This window comes from Mya arenaria, chromosome 1 (assembly GCF_026914265.1).
Source record: "Mya arenaria isolate MELC-2E11 chromosome 1, ASM2691426v1".
Lineage (NCBI taxonomy): Eukaryota > Metazoa > Mollusca > Bivalvia > Myida > Myidae > Mya > Mya arenaria.
Genome location: NC_069122.1, coordinates 42,268,588 through 42,288,951, shown reverse-complemented (window position 1 = coordinate 42,288,951; position 20,364 = coordinate 42,268,588). Strand labels below are relative to the sequence as shown.

General features: G+C 32.9%; 1 protein-coding gene across 6 annotated transcripts in view; it reads right to left on the bottom strand.

Annotated features, from left to right (window-relative positions):
• LOC128238610 (transmembrane protein 198-like) overlaps positions 1-20,364 on the bottom strand; it is a 40,171-nt gene that overhangs the window by 9,149 nt on the left and 10,658 nt on the right. For 3 of the 6 annotated variants that reach the window (XM_052954733.1, XM_052954714.1, XM_052954740.1), the window contains one exon: positions 12,659-12,729. The gene's annotated coding sequence lies outside the window, so the exon portion shown is untranslated. Of the gene's footprint in view, positions 1-3,228; positions 3,614-8,231; positions 8,326-10,384; positions 10,614-12,658; positions 12,730-20,364 lie in introns of those variants that run through there. The other 3 variants (XM_052954724.1, XM_052954756.1, XM_052954748.1) reach the window with 3 other exon arrangements.

Sequence of the window (20,364 nt, the reverse complement as noted above, 5' to 3'; positions counted from 1 at the left end):
TAGAACTGTATACATGTGATTATTTCTGGACGTTATTAAAACTTTAAAACATTCATTGTGAGTTGCGTCAGAATTTGAACCCACACATTCACGTCATTATAGAAACAGCAAATTAGGTCTCAAATGCTTTCTTTGACATTTCTGTATATATTGAATTTGTGTATTAATGATGCAGTCTTACTCCCAATTAAAATTTACAACAATTAAAACAAAAGGATGAATAAATATCGAAAACAATGGTTCTTATGAAGGATACCAAGTTTACGGAAATATGATCTTTAAGTACTCTGACCAATCATTTAATATTTTTTGCGTTGTTTATAACTATTAAATACACGTTAACAGTTGTGTTATCAGTAATAAATATTTTCCATAAATGCAAGTAGTTAGAGGTTTATTACTCAAAATTTATGTTTGCTTTACATGTACTGATTTTGAATAAGTTGTGGATATCACTTTAATAATTAGTTCTTTATGCTTTTAATTGTAATGAACACAAATGGTCAACAACAGGGAAGGACTTAAAAATCAGAAAATCAAACTTTTTTATTGACGCTCTCGAAAAACTCTTGGGTTGTGGGGCTTTACCAAGTAGTGCTGGGTTGCGGTTCTTCGTTATAGGCTTAAATAAGAGATTAATAAAGAATGGCTGTGATAAAGCTCCATGTAAGCAATTAATTATAGGCTATGCATATATAGGCTTTGACTCAGTTCAAGATAGCTGTAACTCAATAATAACATTTACTGAGTTAAGTCTGTTTTGCATTTAGCCTTGAACAGATTTTTCAGAAGCAGGTTTGAATCATGGGGTGGGGATGGGGGTATTAGCCTTCACTGCATCTAATTGGACCTTCCTTCGCCTTTGATAGTAAAAGAAGTTAACATAAAACAAAGTATATTTATATACCAGGATGTTTTCAAGAGAGATCGATAAAACTGAACCATATGATAAGAACTGATGTTTCATCAAAGATAATTATGGTTTTCCAAAGTGTCTCCCTCCTGTGAGCATCAAAGATAACATTTCTTTTCTATCTCAGGCCTTAATATTAAATAAATTTGGTAATCTGGCCCTTAGCAACCTACAAAATAGTGTGTGTGTTTTTATATGTAGTTTAAAACCTTTATATATAGCTTTATAAAGAAGCTTACTTAAACACCACTCCAATGGTGACAATAACATTCTTACTTCATATCATTTATCAAGTCTAATAAAAAAAATCCTACCTACAATGTACCCTACCTATTTTCGATAAGGATGTAACCCTAACCAAATCATTTTTTGTTTTGCCTTAGATGTTATATATAGTACCATGGACAAAATATATACACCATAGATTGGAAACTTCTTTCTATGTTCATTTGTACCATGTTGTCAAGAACAACATTCAATAACTAGCAGGCATATATTCATAAGTGAATAGTATTGCAATTTATTCTCAAAATAGTAATAGGATGGTCTGCAGGGAATACCCGCTTTCTTGATTGTTACCAGTCCAAAATAATTGGGAGTATTAATAAATAGATGAAAAAACAAACACTTTTAAACATTGGTTACTGTAATGCACCAGTCAATTGTAACTCCCCCCCCCCCCCCAGGTTCACGGGTAAAGTGGGGGCCTTTGACTTTTGGTCCAGCCAAGCCAGTGTAAAATCCCCTGGGGACCACCTGCAGGTAAAAATGACCCCCCCCCCCCCCAACCCAGGGAGCCTAGGTAAGGTCCTTTCCCTGCTATTTTTGGCGCAAAGAGTTAATCACCATATTCACCCAGCACTGCCTGGCCACCTGGAATGTTATAACACATAATTTCTCCAGTATACCCCAGGATCGGGGGGGGGGGGGGGGGGGGGGGCAAGGTTACATTGACTGGTGCATAAATAACTATGTCTCATGATGCCTTCAAATACCACTTATATTTCATATCTACTATGTTATGCATGATTATCATGTTTTAAATCAGTCCTCTACATAGGACTTTTTGTAACATGAACACTGTGTCAACCACCAAAATAGATGTCTAGTTCAGTACCATCCTCAGTACCTTTTTCATATCTATATAATCATGATAAAGCCAAGAATAGTATGCATACTATCTTAAACTTATATCTCCATAAGATAAAACATCACACTAAAGTACTGATAAAAATATTAGATAAAAAGTCACATCAATTATCTAGGTGGCCTAACACAGTTCCCAGCCACTTTGATCCAACAATAACATGATGCTATCTTAACGGACACATACAGACTGCTGACCTTCTCTATATATGCAAGTCTTATCAAAGATGTAACATTTGACAATGAACAATGATGAATGGCAATTTGTTTTTATGGAAGCACCCTGTCGCCACTTTATGTTTTACGTATAAAATTTGTTACCGTATATGTGCTAATACATACACTTACATGCATTATCACTGAATGGATGTAATGTTTTAAGACCTTTCTATATATTTATATATTTAGAACTGCAAACATTTTACTGCATAAATTACACCAAAATGCACTTCTTTAGACTTTAAGTTTAGCCAAATTTTTCTCTGGGAAATACAACCACCTTGACATGTTCACAGCTTACCTTGGGGGTTTTGGGGGAGGGGCACTGACTGACTGACACCCTGACTGGTGCACCCCCTATGATGTGAAATCCTACATTCATTTCTGCATGAAGGTACTGTAACAGCCCACTTGGGCAGTGAAGAAATCAACATTTATCAAATCCACAAGTTTTGGCATCATCACTTTTAATAGTTTCTGACAGAATCTTAAATAATCGTATAATTAATGTACTGTTATTAAAAATAATACTTCTCCACAGCTGACATCATTTGTAACAGAATGTCCTCAAGGTCACTGCCCCTAAAGTGAATGAGGCCCCTCTAATGTCAGGTCCGGGATCTGCCCCCCAGGGACCTTTATGTAAGCCCAATATTTGCAAAAGCAGCAGAATATGATCAAATGAACAAAGAGATATTTGCAAATTCGAATTTTCCTTCGACTGACTCATCACTTGTAAACCTTAACACTGGAAGTTATAAATCAAGTTGAACAATTTGATAACAAGCTTTCTGTCTGAATGAGCTACTTGATTTTAACCATATGGTTTAAGTATGAACAGAACAAATCAAACCTGATTGAAACATCAGTACTGTGTGAATATATTGACCTTGCTACCTGACATTCATTAATTAACAAACTCATGCACTGAATAATTGAATTGTACTTACCATGGAAGTAATTTCAAAACAGAGATCATTTTCTGTGTTCAATAAAAGTTCACATAAAGCAAATTACAGCGCTGAAATTTTCTGATTTTTTTATATATTTAATCCTTTCCAAAGCTCACACTGTTCAGCTGTTCTACTTCATTTCATATGAACACTTAATAGAGCAAAGACTGAAGTAGTTAAACATCCAATGCCTGAATAGTCTAGACGATGAAACTTGAGCAAATTGTACAGTCAGCTTAAACAATACCCTGTTCACCACATTATGCTTTGAACAATAAATGTATCAGCTGATTCAATCATCTACAAATCCCTGTTATCTTGGTTTCCTATCAATGGGCTAGCTGGTAGCCTGTACAAATTATCCTCACTGTCAGAGTGCGCCAATGGATTTTCGCTACCAAATGTGAGAACAAAGTGTGACAATATTGACCAACAAGCCTGTCTATAGGAAGTATTTGTTTACAAACATAAGAAAGCAGAGATCAGCTTGAAGCTATTTTAAGGCTTGCTATATTGATCTTAACAGAGCTACCTCTGCTTTGATGTATACAATATCTATAAAACTATGGCAACTTGACTGCTGGAATGGTCATATTTTGTATCTTCTGAGAAATGTTTTCCAACATTGCCACCTTTCCCCAGAGCTTTCACTAATAGAATTATAATAATATATAATGTTTATTTCTGTTTTACTAAATCAGGTACGCACCACTCCAGACTAGAAATAGCCAAAAAAATAACTCCTTAACAAGATGCAATTACTATGATTTGGCGAGGGGGCCCTGTAAATTGTCCAAAGTTGTCACTGCCGGAGTAGCAACCCCTTTATGCCAAATCCTGGAATCGCCCCAGTAATTTCATGCATACACTATGATTTGGGGACAGGGCCCTGTAAATTGTCTGAAGTTGCAACTGCAAAAGTAGAACCCCCCTAATGCCAAATCCTGGAATCGCCCCAATAATTTAATGCATACACTATAAATTGGGGTCGGGGCCCTGTTAATTGTCCGAAGTTGTAACAGCCAAAGTAGCACTCCTCTTTCATGGCAAATCCTGCAATTGCGCCAGTATTCATGCATTCAGTACAATTTGGGGAGGAGGCCCTGTGAATTGTCCAAAGTTGCAACTACCGAAGAAGCACCCCCCTTATGCCAAATCCTGGAATCGCCACAGTAATAAAGATGCATACACTATGATTTAGGGACGGGGCCCTGTGAATTGTCTGAAGTTGTAACTGCCGAAGAAGCACTCCCCTCATGCCATTTAATCCTGGAATCTCCCCAGTAATTTCATGCATACGCTATGATTTGGCAAGAGAGCCCTGTGAAATTTGTTCACAGTTGTAACTGCCGAAGAAGCATCCCCCTGACATGCCAAATCCTGGAACAGCCCCAGTAATTTCATACTCTTGAGGGCTCTAAATTTGGCAAATTGTGTGATCATACTCTGGAACTTTTGGTTGTTGCAATAATGTTCTGTTTAGTACCGCAATAAAAGCTTATTGTTATATAAACATTTGTCTGAAGGTTCTGGGGATGATGTGTTTATTTAGGTAATGTCATCAACATGGTAGGAAACTGATATTGGTAGAGTGCTTTTTCTTTTGTTCTCGGCAAGTTCTGTCAGCCACATGAGGCCAAAAAAATAATCGTTTGTTTTTGATAACATAGGGCTAGTTAGGTAGGCATAGACTGTTTTCTTTTTAAGAACCGGCATACTGTACAAAACCCCTCTTTATCAGTCACGAAAAACAATACAGCTGGAGGAAATATCGATCAAAACGCAAAAAAGTGCAGGGTCGGGACTGGAAAGGTAAGTGAGAAAACAAAAAACTTTTTTTTTATGCTTGACAGAGGAAAAAATGCATCCAGACCAAATTGGTTTCGTTAGCAAGATTTACTGCACCTGCTCCAGAAAAGTAAAAGGAAAGACATATAAAAACATGTGACCGCAATTATATTTTCACTAATGACCATGACAAAAAAACTTCGTTGAAAAAACAGGCTGCGTCAAATGAGGCAAACACTTAATACATCTCTGAAAACTCAGCAAAGACTTAAACAGTTACAATATTTGTTGTTATTTTGCTTAAAATCACACAATTATAAGAACGGTGAATCAAATAATAACGTTCAATTAAGATTATTATTCAAAATGATAAATCATTACACCAAAAAATGGTTTAACCTTCACCACATCCTCTATTCGAAAAAATGAAGAAGTATATTTTTTTTATTTTTTTTGCTTGCTGACACCAATTTGTTTTTCAGCCAATATCCGTCAAACTTCTCATTTAAATTCTATTAGTGTGGTCTTATTTCAGGATGGAGACAGCCTGCATTGAGGAAGAGTAAATCTTTTAAATAATTCAAAGATCAAAAACATTTTAATGGCTCTGCAAGGAACAATCTATTGCAAATGTGAATTTCAGATTACAATATACAAGTACAGTAAGGCCTAAATATAATAATGCTTTGTTCCTTATGTCAGTTCGTGCTACCTCCCAGAAGCATAGGGCAGGTAGATTGTGAAATATTTCTTTTAAGTAAAGTTGTGTATATCGTTTACACACTGAAAACTGCCACTATTTTGTCTGGGTACTATAAAGCATCTTTTCTTTTCAAGAAACTACCGAAAGTTCAGCCCAAAAGAAGAAAACAAATAATGGTGAGATTTTTTTCAAATGTTTGAGGTTGGCAATAAAGAAAAAATGACGGTTGGGTGCCCCAAAAATGGTTAGCTGAAAACCAAAATTAAACAAAACCCCCTTAATGTGTTTCAGCTGAATCAGCAGTAAAGCCATATGGTGCATTCTCAAAAGAATATTCTCTGGAGCATTACCTCATGATCATCAAAGCAGTTAATGTATTGGCAAAAAAATACTCACAGGCCAGAAATATCCTAACACAACGTCATTTTTTTTGTAAAACAATTACCGTTACGATTAATATTTTCTGATGAATAATATTTTACCTGGAACTGCTCAATTTCTCTGTGACTCAGTAAAATTCACAAAATCTAGTTGATGTGTGTGAGTTACAAGTGACTTTATCTGAGCAGCCATTAGAAAAGCAGGTCTGTATGTCATTAGAAAAGAGGAATATCCTTAAGGTAGTCTGTATGCCATCAGAAGAGGAATACCCTTAAGGTGGTCTGTATCATCAGCCATTAGAAATGCAAAATATCCTTAAGGTAGTCTGTATGTCATTAGAAAAGAGGAATATCCTTAAGGTAGTCAGTGTTTGCCATTAGAAAAGAGGAATATCCTTAATGTAGTCTGTATGTTAATAGAAAAGAGGAATATCCTTAATGTAGTCTGTATGTTAATAGAAAAGAGGAATATCCTTAATGTAGTCTGTATGTTAATAGAAAAGAGGAATATCCTTAAGGTAGTCTGTATGTTAATAGAAAAGAGGAATATCCTTAAGGTAGTCTGTATGTCATTAGAAAAGAGGAATATCCTTAAGGTAGTCTGTATGCCATTAGAAATAAGCGATACCCTTAAGGTAGTCTGTATGCCATTAGAAAAGAGGAATATCCTTAAGATAGTCTGTGTGCCATTAGAAAAGAGGAATACCCTTAAGGTAGTCTGTATGCCATTAGAAACGCAGAATATCCTTAAGGTAGTCTGTATGCCATTAGAAGAGGAATATCCTTAAGGTAGTCTGTATGTCATTAGAAAAGAGGAATATCCTTAAGGTAGTCTGTATGCCATAAGAAACGCAGATTATCCTTAAGGTAGTCTGTATGCCATTAGAAAAGAGGAATATCCTTAAGGTAGTCTGTATGCCATTAGAAAAGAGGAATATCCTTAAGGTAGTCTGTATGCCATTAGAAATGCAGAATATCCTTAAGGTAGTCTGTATGCCATTAGAAAAGAGGAATATCCTTAAGGTAATCTGTATGTTAATAGAAAAGTGGGTTCTGCTTCAATTTTGTTTTTCAGTAGATTTAATGGTCATAATGATAATGCATACATGTAGGCTACAGTAGTCTAAAATAATAGACGTGTTATACGGGATTCTTCCAATCCCTAACGGATTTGCCATATCAAAAATCTAAAAAAAAATCCGTCAAAGTACAATTATTTGTACTAAGGCTACAGATGCCCCAAATCTAATTAATGTGACCATAAAATCAACAAATTGATGAAACACACAAATAATTTCATACTGTTATTCTCTGCCACGAGAGAAAATGATTGCTTGAACACCGTGAATGCAACCCGCACATATTATTCCCACAGTGAACAGTCAGTTTAAATGTGACCCATCTAGCTCAATCACTCAAAGTGACTTTTTTCAGCCATTCTTTCTAAAACGAATTGAACTGGAGAGACTGTACTGTCACAACATTTAATCAACATTTATAAAATGACAATGCTCAATCATTTCAAAGCTTGAACTAATCACAGATATAAATTACAGCAGCAGCTAGCCCTTGAATTTTTACCTTTCAAATTTAGTGAAATTCAGTCAATATATTAATTCTAATGAAATTCTCACTAAAGTTAACTCTTACCTCAGTATCATGCATAGTAAAATCATCCCTGATTTGCAACCAATATCAACAAAGCCAAGAAATAATGAAATCTTCACATAATCAGGTCTTATAATGACAATATCTCTAAATCCACTGCCCTACTATATTAATGAACTCTATCCTGAAAAGTCTCTACCCTATTGATCGATAATTTGTCCAGGCAATCAGTGTCCATCACATTGTGAAGCCAGCATCTCAGAAACCAGATACATAGATGGCTTTGTGTAACAAACACCAAATCTAATCTCATACAGAAGATGACATGAAGTAACATTTTAATGATTAAGAATGGGCAGAGTGTGCCCTGGATTCTATACCATAAAAAAGTTGAATAAGCCAGTTCAGGACTACACTACCAATAAATAAATAAAACATTTCAAAATCATTTCAAAGCATCAATAATTTCACCTAAACCTTTTCTCTGACAATTATTAACTATTTGTTTTGCCTAAAATTACCATCATACTTAAGAAGATTCCTGCAAATAAAAGATCCTGAGTAACTGCATCAAATTCAAAAAACACTTGCACTTAATCATTATTATCAATCCAAAAACCTGCACTTAATTGGCACATTTATTCTTCATCTGATAACTATAATTTTCTCAAAAATGGGCTCAGGAATATGCAGCATTGAATATAAAGGAGTAAGCACTTAGCCGACACTCACTATTTGCTCAAATAACTAATATTTATCCCGACATCTGCATTTCTCATGAAATTGCCTCTTCTGCTTCAAGTGATTGCCACTTAACACAAGTAAATGCTATGCCCACAGTGAATATTTGTGCCAGGATGCCATCTTTCCTTGGATAAAAGATTGTGTATTTGCAAAGAAAACAACCTTTCACAACAAGTCCAACCTTTCACAACAAGTCCAACCTTTCACAAGTCTAATTTTTCTTCTTGAGTCTCGACTATTGTCAAATAAATATCACTAAATTGTGAACCTTTGCTCTGTGCCTGTGCTGTAAATAAACTGACCATAATTGTACATGATTGTATCGGCCCAATTATCCGTTATTGACCAAGTTTGGCCCCCAGTTATCCTGGTCAATCAAGCCTTTATAACACCCAAAAGACTCCAGCCAGGTTGTAACTGACAAAATGTAGGTCAATTGCAGCTTCCTAATGAGAATTGTGGAAACAAATGTGTTCATAGGATAGGAAATCGTTTCTGTTAAACTCCTGATATATGTATACCGACCCTGGCAAATCTAGACTCGACCCTGAAGAATCCAGACCCGGGCAGGCAGACCTCCTGCCCCGGAGCATTAACAAATACATTTCTGTCTCCTCTATAATTCCTGCATATTTGATTTATCTGAGGCTTACTAAAATTCACAAATTTACTGAAAGCTATTTTGTTACAGTTGATCAATAAAGCATCAATTACACTGAATTTGACCATTAAAGGCATCAAGTCTTCAAATTTCATCCTACAAAGGCACTAAATACCCTAAATAAACTACAATAAGGCCCTAATATTTAAAAAGATGTAATTGTTTCTGGTTATCAATCATTATTAGACATCTGTGAGTTATTACATCAACAGCTACAACTTCCTCAGAAACAGCTGACCTGCAATTTTCAGTAAAACAGCTGCCCCTAGTCTGTATAAAAAGCGATATTCAACCATAGCTACAGCCCTACTCGGTCCTGTCCCTGTCAATTAAAATAAAATGAAAAATAATCAGAGCTTTCAAGTAAAAAACAACTTGTTTGACCACAAACAGTTGCCAACACTCAAGTCTGTTTGTTGTCTGCCAAGTCAAGAAGGGACATAACTAGACATAATTCATTTCTTTTTTAAGCCACTGGGTCTAAATGCTACACAAGATGTGCATAATGGTGCTGGCAACTTTAAGTGTATAAAATTTCCTTTAACATTTGAATGGGTTTTAGGTAGGGCTGAGGTTGAATGTTTTGCATTCTGTCGACAATAACACTGACTTTTTTTAGGAAAAACAGAATGTATAGCTGAATACCATAATTATATCAAGACTTAAAGGCTTTATACCCATACTATCAAAATCATTAAGGCATCAAATCAACAAATAAACATATGTAGTTTTATCAGGGCATAGTCAGTTATGTTAAATGCTGATGCCTTCTAATAATGACCCCACTCAATTATGTATTTGATATTATTTTAATGGGTTACTTTGCGTGCAGATTACTTATATATAGGTAAAATATGTTTGAAAATTCATTGTAGATAAACTTAAAGTGACATTCTCATTCAAAATCAATGCAAATACATGTATAACAAACACCAATTTTGACTGATAAACTTTTTACTACTAACTTAATAATGCATTTATGGAAAATATTAATTACTGATAACAAGATTGTAACCGTGTACTTTCTGTTTGTTACAAACAGAAAAAAACAAAAAATATTAAATGATTGGTGAATGCTTAAAGATTTACTGCACTCTACTATTGTCTCATAAGGTAGAAATAACTTGTTTTATACTCATTTCTTTCAAATTCAACTCATTATGATACAACATTTTATTAAGAAAACAAACAAACCCAAAGTACATTGACCAAATCGTTATAAGTTCATTATGCAACATTTTATTCAATAAAAAACAAACAAATGCTTACTTTATGATTGCCTTCAATAATCCTCGTCGTTAAAGTGGCAAAGATATTTCGCACATAAATAAATGAACTTCGAAGTTTTAAACACAGAGACTACCCTCAGGAAAGAGGGAAAGTTTAAATATGAACGAGCCAGTAAATTCAAATTAATTGTAGTTGTATTTACGCATATAATATTACATACAATCCAATATTCAAATGCATACAGTCGCACCTTCGTTGATATTATAAATCAGTAGATTTATGTGAGGTCATCTAGGCGTGACAAAATCGGTGAGTTGTGGTATTCACTCCTATTCTGTCTACGTAATCTGAATCGTAATCTGAATCGGATAAATTGTAATGAAAAAACTTTATTTTATAATTTGTGCAACTTCAGAAAATTTGATATGAGACATTGAGTCGATTGTTCTGTCCTTTGTTAAAGATAACAATGCAATTAACGTCATCATTTTTAACTTTCAAATCCATACTGGTCTGGAAGTTTAATGGATACACTTTTGATACATCTGCTACATTTCTTACAAAATTTAAGACAATTAACTGTTTCATGCAGTCTGTACTTTTTGATATTCAAATGAAATTGTGTGCAGATCATCAAATAGTTCGCTTTTAAAATAATTATAACCAATAATGTCGTATTTCACATTGTAAACTTTACAGAGTTCTAAACAATCGCTCCAACAATTCCTTATTTTATTAAAGGAACATCTCCCACAGTCTTCAGCAAGTGCAATCAGGGGGATAAATGTGAATGCTTTATTTTTTAATTTCACTCAATAGAACCTTTTTCCTTTAATCAACCAATATTTTCAAACTTGCTTAATATAAAAAAAAGATGTATATGTAATTTATCATCAATAAGATCATCTGAGGATGGTTTAAAGAGGTAGGTAGATTATTATAAACCCTTGAAATTCTATTTTTTATTTTGTTAAATCAAGTTTAAGTAATTTGACTGAATGAAATTTGATGATTATACTTAAGCTTTGAATTGTTACCTTAAGATGTTTTCTAGATATGGGGCCTCTGTAAGGAAGGTTTGAATATTGGAGCAGATTATATATAATTCCTAAACATTATCTTTAAAATAAAGATTATCAGCAAGGATTACTACATATTTGTAAACAATGTCATAATAACTGACATCATGTTTTTTAAAAGTTATACAACGCTCGGGAAATAGAAAAATATCTTTTAGCAATCTGAAAAAATTTGTACCAGAATAAATTTTGGAACCATGTTTGAGGGTTTTCTTCGTCTTTGTTTTTCTTTGTCTATACATTGCAATTATTTAACTCTCATTATCCATATGATTTTAAGAAAGCAGAGCTTAACCATGCAATAACTATCATGCAGACAAATAACAATGCTATTCACTTAGTTATTTGCATGCTAGTTATTGGACGTTACACTTGACGACATGGTATGATACAGATACTTCGACCACTGCCCTCTTGATTGAAATAATACACTTGCACTTTACACTTGCACAAAATGCCCTCGCCTCAATTTCTCGAAACTTCTTAAGTTTAACAGGCTTAAGTCGCTTATTTCAATTAGCCAAAATACATACTAATAATGGATTTTGATAAATGAAAAATGGTTTCTTCTAATTAGCATACAGATTTTTTTTATATAATTTATAAAAACTCTTAAAGAAGTAAATATAACGCATATAATAGAACAACAAAAATAGTGAGTTTAGCTTAATCCTGTTATAAGGGACAGTCTTAAAGTCCTTAAGAAGTTTCGAAAAATTGGGGCCTGAGCAGCAACTCAGAGGCTCAGCAGTCGCCACAGTGGCTTGATGGCAGGAGCTCATATTTGTCTGAAATAATAGACGTTTGATACAGGATTATGATATTATTAATTTTTCTTATCCCTGAAGGATTTGCCATTCAATAAATCATGAAAAAATCTGTTCACATACAATTATTTAGACTAGAGCTCATATTACGGTAGTCGTAATAAATCAGTTTAACTAGCCAAAATGATATTTTATACACATACTTGAACATATACAACTTCAATATAATGCACTGCCTTTGAAAAAAGATTTGACAAAATTCAAAATACCCTATTCTGTAATATTAATATATTACAGTTTAGGGTACTTCTGAATTTTGTCAAATATAATGTATGTGTAAAATAAAATTTTGAATAGTTGAACTGATTTATTATAAGCTTAAGCTGCTGTCATCAAGCCATGTGATTGTCCACAGGGTTCAGTAAATTATTACATTAATAAGACAGCCATATCAAAATCCAACTCACCTTATAAGTTATTAAATCCTTTCTTTATTTGATATAAACCAGAGACCTTTCCACTGACAGTTTCGGCAACACTGAAACAGAAACACAGATAATTATTGTCTTAATGACTTCCGACATCAGTATAAACATTTCTGTCTACAGCAGGCCTTCAGAACATATATACAAACATTTAACGATTGTATTAATGACTTCTTTATTTCCCACTTCAAAAGTGACTGGGGTTCTTAAGCTGTCATTGACAAAACGTTATGCAACTGAGTGTAATGTAAACACAACTGAAAAAAATCTGTGAAAAAGGTTAGAAACATTTAATCAAATCCCTATTCATCAATTAATGATGTTTTGTAATGATAACAAATTTGCCAATGTCATTTATTTGCATTCCATTAATTATTTAAGTTGCAAGCAATCAAAATATTTCTGTATCAATGGAAGCACATTCCTTTTAACTTAACTGGAAGTCGAAAAAAGAAGAAAAAAAGTGAGTCGAATAAGAATTGCATCCAAATATTAGACAATGTGTTTATATATTCAAGATCCGAAATGGTCAGAATGCACCAACTTTTTACTTATATATTTAAAATCATTCTATATTTTTAAGAATGGTAAAATGATTTCCTTGAATTGATTAATTGAGCCCGATTTACAAAACATTGATGGTTTTTATTATATATATTACATACAATATATATATATAATTAATTACCCGTACCTCAATTTTTCATGGTCAATATCGTACATAAATTTGTGAGAATCATCGTGTTCACTATAAATGACTTGGTGGTGCCTATGCACTGCATGGCTGTAAGGTTTAACACCATTGGATAAAATTTGAATAAAGCGTGGGTTCTGAGGATGGTGTGCATATATGCTTGTTTAAAGTCTTTAAAAATGTCCTCTAGGCAATCCCAAAAACTGCATTTCATAATCTGTCTCTTTTTTTTAAAACCACTAACCATATTAAGGACTGCTAGCTGAACGCACACATCCATCCTCACAAGAAGTGCAATTAAACCGCGCAACTTCACATGTAATATTTCAATTAATGCAATATGTTTGTTCAATTCAAGATTGCGCACAACGAATTCTCAACAGATTGACATAACTCGGTAAATACTTAACTTGACATACTGGGATAGTTTATGTAGATACGTACATACCTGTCAAATATATTCCATAAACTGTCAAAATATTTTAACTTCTAAGTAGCCAATTGACCTAAAATAAATAATAGGGCTAAAACTAACGATGCAGTTGGGAAAATGATATGTACATTTACATGTATTTCTATTTACCAGTTTGTTTCGCCAATATATGAGGGCAATACTGTTATTTAACTAGCATACAAAAACGTAGCATACATAACATAATGTATCACGTGTTGTACTCACTCTGTATATGATGTATAGATAAAAATAAAGGAAACTGTGACTCTCAAATATGATTTAAATATCGATGAGTGTCACACATTCAATTAAAAGTTTTACTTGCTAAATCAAAAACCATCTCCTGTAAGTCACAACAAAGTAAAAATATTACTTTTTAAATTCATGTACCTAAAATATATAATAATTGCTCAGTTATATCACTTTGAAAAAATGATCGTACAAATAGACACCTGTGAAATATGATCGAGAGATAAATGTGTTTTTTTTATTGATCAAACTGATTCAAATCAACTTATATAAAATGCAACAATTGGTCCAAAGACCCAAACCTAATTGCTTCACAGCCCAATTTTATTGCAATAATAAAATAAACATGCAGAAAATAAAAATCAAATGCATCCCATTTACCAAATTTATAGGATTGGGGTTTTCAACGAAGCATGTAATATTGACTATTTCTTCTATATCACTTACATCAATCATAATTTATGACCATAGATATTATTCACTATTGGTATTATAGTTCATTCATAAGTTTGTTTGTAAGTGACGAAATTGGTTAATGTAGTTTTTATCAGCCACTTTGATCAAGGCATCAAACTATGAATGAAAGATGTAATTTATACGATTTTAAATGTAGTAGAAACTGTGGTGATTTATGTTTCGATTTACAATACAAAAAACACTTACAAACAGGTATAAAGTAGTCCACTTTCCAATACAGTCAAAATCATTTCAAAACACTAAACCAAAGATATAGCTCAGAGAACTCCTTCAATGACACTCCTCTTCAAATGATTTTGTTGAAACACTTAATAAGTACATTAATTTTAAATTAGTAATAAAAATCTGTTATTGATAGACATTAAAATAGTCTATTTCTTTAGTGATTTCTCATAAAAGAATGTATAGAGTACATGTACATATTAAGCTATAATGAAATCACCAAAATGGCAATTGTTTGAAAAGATTAATATAAATCAGCAATAAGTCATCTTGACCACTGAGTGTTTAAGTAATTTAATCCCATGGTCAAGAGTCATTTGAGAACATAAGTATGCAGAAACTAAATAGTATACTAAGCCTTTATGTAGCCACTTATTCATTCATTCTCCACAGCATTATTCATACAAATGTCAAGAGGTCAAGTAAACACATAAGAATTAAATCATGATCTGTCCATATTCTTTTCCCATTTCTTTGAGTAGAAAAATCATAACAGCTTAAAGCTGCACTCTTACAGATTGGCTGGTTATGACAACCTTTTTAATTTTTGTCTTGGAATGTGCAAATTTATGCGAAAATGCATGGAAACCTGAGTCATATAAGACTGCTGACAAAAACTTTGATCGCAGACTTTTTAATTTAAGTTCAAAAATGGATGTTTTATGCATTTTTCTTAAACCGTTAGTAACGCTTTAAGCCATAAAACATTTATTTTCAAATAGAAATATAAAAATTGCTATCTAATTTTTTGTCAGCAGTCTTATTTAACTGGTTTCCATGGATTTTCGCAAAATTGGCTCGTATTTAGAGCTTTAAGAACCTGTGAGGACCCCACACAGTATTACATTTGATCAATATTTTAACTGATACTATTTTTACTGTTTTGTTATACCATGTAAGTATTGATGTTCAAATGATCGATTATTATCGAAAATTGATAAAGTTGCCTGAAATTGGTGACAATGGATTGTACTTGGTTAAAATCGATTATGATGATTCAACGGGCCAGTTGTTTTTCTTTTTTTCCCTCTTTATTTGCGTTCGGTTAATTTCCACCAATTTTTTCCTTCGAGTTCATTTATACATTTGGAAGTGTTCTGACCTTATAATCGTTAATAATACGGCTAAAAACAACAACACTAAATAACATGTAACATACACATAACATTTTAAGCATTATACAGTCATTGTACAAGAATAAAACTACATGTATGGAATTGTCAACTACTGATTGGTTAATCGATAATTGGTTACTTGTGTGGAACCGATTATCGATAGTCAAACTGAAACGGATTTCTAGCTGCACTCTCCACAAGTGACTTAGCCTTTACAAAATTACAGGTACTTATATACTTCATAAGTTTTTCCGTAATGTCTCATGTGATAATTTTTAATACGACCCTCATGTGTATTTTCAAATTATTTTTTTTTGGCTTTTTCAAATGTATGGACGCAATACGCACTTAGAGTAAATTAAAGTTGAAAATCCGCGCTAGCAGACGGTAAGTGTTTCGCAGACGTAACCTGTGTAAATAATGGCTGTCCCGAGGGATATAACGCCTCGGTTGAATAAATGAACTAAATTCTCTTTGTATATGGCAATACCTTCCATCATCTTATATTTATAAAACAGTATCCACACAACGAAAAAAAATGTGTTTAATTTAAACTTATTTATTTTACAATGATTGTGAAAAACAAGTTATAGCAACATTATATTTATCACTCTCGTTGGCACAATGTTACATGAGAGTGTGGTCTTATGTTGTGGGGGAAACCGGATTACCCAGAGGAAACCCGCTTGGCCGACTTAGTGACCACAAACCAAACTCACATGCATAAAAAATGTGTAGGGTCAGGAGAAAAAAAGGGTCGATCGAGTAAGTAGAAACAAACAAAAACTATTTGGACCTAAATTAACTGAATGATCATCCCAGTTCTATATTAAACTAAAACATTATTTTAATCAACCGAGTTATCAGATAATTGTAACTAAATCTAACAGTGTCCTTATTTAACTCGCTCAGGAGATGTACTGGCTATTTGAATTACATTCTAGCTTATTATTATATTAAATAGACAAAACAAAGAATTATGCACTAATCAATAATCATGCTAAAATTTCAACATCTGATCACCTATTAGATATTTATACAGGTTGAAAGCTTGATGAAAAAGGCCATCCAACCATTCATAAATACACCCAGTGACACAGTTCAAGTTGAAGGAGTTAATTGATATATATTATATCTTGTATATATATCAAAATATTCAAATGAAGTTTGTATGAATGCACTTGGATATGGTAACTGAACTATTTGTAAAAATAGCAAACTGAATGTCGATATATACAGCATTTAGTAACAACTGTATAATACTTGTCATTCTGATTAAACATATATTAAAGCTTGATTCATCTGAGAGAAATAATACCTTATACAGTTTTCATCAATTAATTATAAATTTCCTCCACTGTCCATCATAATTTGAAATTAACAACAATACTCTTAGATAATATTATGACTCTACCTTACAGCATAATTCCTTATATTTGACACCATAATTTGGCATTTAAATTTTAGTGATTTAATCTCTTTTTTTTGTATTTGATGCAAAAAGTATATTATCATAAAAAAAAATCTGATTTTTCTGATTGCAGCATCATCATCATCAGTACTTTCGACTTTGAATTTGTGAAAAGATAAAACAGCCTTTTTTTAGGAAGAAGGGTTGGTTTTTAAATTTGTTTAAATTTCTGCATACTAAATTAATGGAGAATTTGAGGCAAAACTTTCTGGCGGTTTTATTTTTAAGTAAAATAAACTAAACTGAAATTCTGAAATGAATCTACCCTTGATACTTTGTGTGATGGTAAATTTGTTAACATTTTACGTAGAAGGGATTTTAGCTTTTAAAACATGCCCTTGTTTTGATAGAATTGTGATTGAAGTTTTATGACAGTTTCTGATATTTAAGTTTCTGATTATCTCCCTTTTACTTTTTTATCTAAGGTAAATTTTATTGTTTTGGGTTTTGAAGATTGATGAATTTATTGGAAGTCCATTTTCACTTTCAACACTGGGTTAAACTATCATTTTTAGTGGCATATTTTGGCCTTAAAGCTGCCCTCTCACAAGTTGACCATCTTAACAACTTTTTTTATTTTTTGTCTATTCTGCAAACCAATGATATAAGATAATTTGCTGACACAAAAATCAGATCATAGATTTCCATATTTTTGTTCGAAAATTAATGTTTTATGGCTTAAACAGTCTACTTACCGTTTAAGAAAAGAGCATAAAACATCAATTTTGGAACTTAAATATAAAAATCTGCTATCTGATTTTTTGTCGGCAGTCTTTAACTATAACTAATTATAACTTGTTTCTATGGATTTTTTGCAAAAATTGGGGTGTTTCAAGACAAAAAAAAGTTGTCAAAACGTTCAATCTGTGAGAGTGCAGCTTTAAACCCGACCCTACCTATAAAAATGCACCGACCCTAACTATTTTTTTCCGTTTCTGAGCAAAAAAAATATTCGTTAGCGAATAGAGAGTTACGAATGGTGGATAAATGCAGTTTTTAATCAGAATTATTGTTAATATGATAAAACAAAGTCAGGCAATGACAGTAATGTAGGAAAGACTGCCATGTGCAAGAAAACACTATAAACTTATGACAGATTTTGAAAAAAAAAAAATATATATATAAAAAAATCCCTACCTACCCTACCTAGAAATTTTAGGAAGGTTACCCTAAACAAACAATTTTTTTTTGGCCTAACTTGCAATACAGTCGAAACCTAGTTGGCTCGAAATCCTTGTTTATACTGATAAACTAAACATTCCCGCTTGGCTTGTTTTTTCCAAGGCTCAAGGTATTTTTGCAGGTTCCTGGGAGTTCGATCCAACAGGGTTCAACTGTATATGCAAATAAAACTTGCAATCAGGGAAAATGCTTCATACATAATGAACAAATCATATCCAATTTTGGGACCGTGCAGACTCCACATTCGCACATCAGATTTCAATGGGAATGTATCGGAGAAAGTTATTATAGATTTCATTGCCAAGAACCCCACGTAGATCTTGTTCAGTAAAATGTGCTGTACAGATCATAATACCACCATCATATCGGATACAAATCAATTTCCGATCCCTCTTTCTGTCAGACAAAGAAACATAATGACTCCTAAGAGTACAATTATGTGATTTTATGGAACCTCAGCAATTTTCATTGCAAAATCATTAAGTCAGCTTTTTCTTCTTCGTCTGGTTTTGTGACAAATCTGATTAAGTGAAAGACAACGAGTGATTTTGTCCGAGTGATATCTTGTTTATGCCAGCACCAATGTTCCTCAAACTTGCAGGGAGGTTGGTCATTTACCAGTTAATGTCAATTAAATTAGCTGGCATTTTGTTCCATGTTTATTAAATTTTCCAAAAATATTCCTGACAACATGGCGCTCAGGGGGCATATGATGTTTGACAAACATCTCTTATTTCAAAAGGTTTGGACAGAAAAGAGGATAAAGTTGGTTTGATGAAGTGGAAAACCCATTTCACATATATCATGTCAAATGAGTTTAAAACATAATAATGCATTAAAAAATTTTTTTAAATTGCCCCAACCTTTATAGTGCCCCTTTCATCATCAGGAATAAGATTGTGTTCTAACCAAATTACTTTATCAAATTGAATCATAATAAGCGTCAGAACTCCGCTAAAATCAAATTTCAACTAAATTATACTTAACCATCTGGTGAACTACTCATAATAGCATGAACAATAATTTCTCCATTTTATCCATAAACATCAGTGTGGGAAAACAATTTTGAAAGAAAATATACCAAAAACAAGCCAGTTTTATAAGCTTAAAGCATTTTAGTAACCTTGATCAGCAAAGCTTCTATAGATTTATAAATTAAATAAGCAAAATGAATTTGGTTATTTTACACAAAAAACTTGGATTATTTCAAATATATGTTCTGCTGTGCAGGCAGTTTACAAGTTAAGAGGCAGGTTTTACTATTAAAGTGAGGAGGCGACATTATAGAAATTTGTGAGGGCCAAAACTTGAATTTAAACTGGTGTCCTCTTCCATGCTAGTCCAGCATTATACCACTAGACCAACTACTCCACTTCATACATAGTATATACTTTGTTTAAATTAGTATAAATTGAATCCACATCCATGAGTCCAAGCGCATCTGTTTGTCCATAATTATCATGTGACTATAAAGTAAATATCTCCATTGGTTTAACAGTAATGAATATATACATCAGGGTAATTCGGCATCATATGCATCACAGCCAATATAAATTTAGCAATTCAAGAAATGGTTGTATACTATTGATACAATGTCTATGTTTATTGAATACGTTGGGGAATATTATGTTAGTTTGTTGATGTGTTGGAATGTACCAATTCGAGTTGCTGGCATAAAGTCCATATCACTTATTGAGAGTGCAGGTCGAGTGCAATGCGTAAACAAGCAACCAAAAGTTATACCATCGAACAGATTAACCAAATAGCGTAGTAATATTTTTTTTTGGTTTTTAATAAATATCAATAGATTTCTTTAAGCATTAA